General features: G+C 44.2%; 1 protein-coding gene across 4 annotated transcripts in view; it reads left to right on the top strand.

Moving 5' to 3' along the window:
• Positions 1–904, top strand: part of WIPF2 (WAS/WASL interacting protein family member 2) — a 21,945-nt gene extending 21,041 nt beyond the window's left edge. For all 4 annotated transcript variants that reach the window (XM_066587168.1, XM_066587169.1, XM_066587171.1 and 1 more), the window contains one exon: positions 1–904. This exon is cut by the window's left edge and continues 2,461 nt beyond it. The gene's annotated coding sequence lies outside the window, so the exon portion shown is untranslated.
• Positions 905–2,914: the final 2,010 nt, after the last annotated feature.

The following is a 2,914-nucleotide window of genomic DNA, read 5'->3' as shown; positions in this document are numbered from 1 at the left end:
TTATTTTTTGCTGGCTTTTGTTGTAAAGGGGTTTTCCGGTTTTGAAAAAAAAAAAAAACTAACAAATTTGTGGTGCTGGGGAAAATTTAAATATTGAAAAACGTAATACTTGCCTCTTCGCTGACCCGCTGTTCCCCCATCGCCCCTCCCGTTCTCTGGCCAGTCTCTACATACACTTACTGCAGCAGACCTGACGTCCCGTAAACAGGTCGGGACCTCTACATTAGAAGCCCACCTTATCCGTGGAAAACCCCTTAAAGTCCAATATAGGAACCTACCGGAAAATGCCAGTTACAAAAAAAAATGCCATACCCAGAACATGCTGCATTTTGGGAAAAACGCCACAGACACAAACGCTGTGTATGTGGTGCTTTTTGTATTTCACTATAGACTTCTGGCCACAGTATTTTTGGCCAACGTAAATGCACAAAAAAAGCCATTAAAAATACTTTGGCAAAACGCTGTATGAAACCAGCCTACATGTACCTCCGTTGGTCATCCGAAAGTGAAAATGTTCCAAAGAGCCGGTCAGTGGGTGGTAATCGGAGCGCGAGCTGTGACCCCCTTGCTTATACACTACTTCACCTTTTTGGGCTGCTAATAGGACACAAAGCGGTGGTCTGCAGTGCACCAGTAGTATGCACACTCCCACTACTGTGAAGCCTAGAGTGCGGTGCAGACATCTCCCAGGATGCACTGCTCTGGCCCACAATGCCTTGCTTCCTTATTGGCAAGAAAAAGGGTAAACATTTGAGCAAATTTGGTACTTTATTCTTTTCTAATGTATATTTTACTCTGAAATAATCTGAACTTATAGATACTGAAGTCTATTTTGTATGTTGTAAAATAGGACTATGATGTAAAATGGTTGAAAAATACTAAAATATAAATATATCTATATAAAGCGTGTGCTGCTCTTCTTGGACCGTTTCACCATTACCCCTGCTTGTGTAAGGCTTGACATCGTTTGCGCGTTCAAACGAGAAATCAGCAGGTCCGGAGTTCACTGGTGCAGCCTGTTTGTACAAGCGGATACATCATTGGCGCGTTCAAATGAGAAATCGTTTGCTGTAGAAGTGACTGAGAATGACGGAACAATCGGTATTTAACCCTTTTCAATCCAATTTTGGATTCAGGGTTTCTTAAAAGGCTTTCTCTTTTTGCGGTTATACAACGGTGCCATCTGCTGGCTAAAGCCAGTGTGTGCGTGCCAGAAAAGCTCCGATAGCAGAGTGGCTGGCAATAGACAGTAAGAATACCCTGTCGGACGTCTTCTGACATTGGAGCCGTACAAGCTTCAATCAGAAAAAGTAGGAAGACATCAGACAGTGGATTGGAAAGGGTTAAACCAAACGACTGATTCTTACGCCTCTATAAAATGAATGGTGAACGAAAAGTAGACTATTTATTGTTCGTCCTTGGCTGCGTTTACGCTGAACGATTATTGTTCGTTTTAGCTCGTCTCAACGACTATTTTGAACACAAATTGTTCCGTGTAAAAGAGCCTTAACTGAGACATGTACAGAAATAATGATCAGTCCTTGATAGTGGCATGTGGCAAATGTAAAGCCTAAACAAAAGAAGGTATTGACTCTCATCCCACAATAGATTGCTGTGATCTGGTGTTTATGGGTGGGTGTTGGGCTTCTGGGTAATTCGATTTAAAGGGGTATTCTGAGACATTTTAAACTTTTTTCCTGGCAAGTCATCAGTAGATGATCATTGGGGAGCTGCCGCTCGGATCCTGCTGATCAGCTGATTCCCAGTGCTGCCGTCGCTATGGTCAGCCAAGGAAGCAGAAAGTGCTGATTTTCTTTGGCCCGGGTTGGTAATGCTTTGAGCTCAATGGGAACTGCAGTGTAGTACCAACCTGGGCCACCGCAATATGGTCAGTGCTTTCTGCTTCCTCCACTGACCATAGCAACAGTGGCACTAGGAATCAGGAGATCAACAGGAGTCTGAATGATGGCTCATCAATGATTATGTATTGATGACCCGTCAGTCTCCAATAGCAAAAGTTAAAAATGTCCTGGAATACTTCTTTATGGCTTGAGCTGCACAGTAATTTTGAGCACAACATATTGCACAGCCAAAGATCACGGTCACCATTGCATGTATAGAAGTGAATGTGACTGGGCTGTGATTTTCGAGTTGCAGGGACCTAGTCTCGAGGGTCGCAAGAAAAGCGCCTGCTTTGTAGTAACTGTGGAAATTTGGGAGTTGCAATTTGCTTAAATGATATGTTATAAATGTAGTGCACCTAAATGCACCTCTAGCCTAAAGGCTCATTTACACACAGACAATTTTTCAAATGATTGAAAGATTGACAGATCTAGCCATCATTTTGCATACAACGCTAATGGACACCAATGAACATTAGCACTTTATTACTTGCATGTAAACGAGCCTCCAGGAGCTGCTTGCAGAACTCAGCAGGTGGTTTGAGCTCTGCAATTAGCTCCTTTTGTTCTCCTATAGGCTGCTAGCTGAATACAATGTAATCAGCTGCTCCTGTGTTATCTACTCTCAGGCTGAACAATGGATTTTAAGCTCACCATAAGGCCTTATTCACATGAGCGTGTATCAGCCGCCATCGTCACGGCCAGCCGATATACGCTACCATCTGATGCATTGGATTTCAATGCATCAGATGAGATGGGTGACTTTTCTTTTTTTCCTTCCCCTTGGAACTAGCTTTTTGGCCGGAATATGGCCGCTGCCTTAGACTTCTATGGGAGCCTATGACAGCTGCTGGAGAAGGGAGGTGGGAGGAAACTTAGCAGCGTGACTGCTAAACTCCCTTCCCCTTTTCTACTCCTCTTGCCGGCTGTTTGCAATGGGTGGGGGTGGGGAAAGGTTGTGGATTCTGCGTCATCGCATAGTGACGGCGTGGGGGGGGGGGGGGGAGAGAGAG

The sequence above is a fragment of the Eleutherodactylus coqui genome, chromosome 13 (genome assembly GCF_035609145.1).
Source record: "Eleutherodactylus coqui strain aEleCoq1 chromosome 13, aEleCoq1.hap1, whole genome shotgun sequence".
NCBI lineage: Eukaryota > Metazoa > Chordata > Amphibia > Anura > Eleutherodactylidae > Eleutherodactylus > Eleutherodactylus coqui.
The sequence above is the reverse complement of the archived record's forward strand: the minus strand, read 5'-3'. Positions and strand labels throughout refer to the sequence as shown.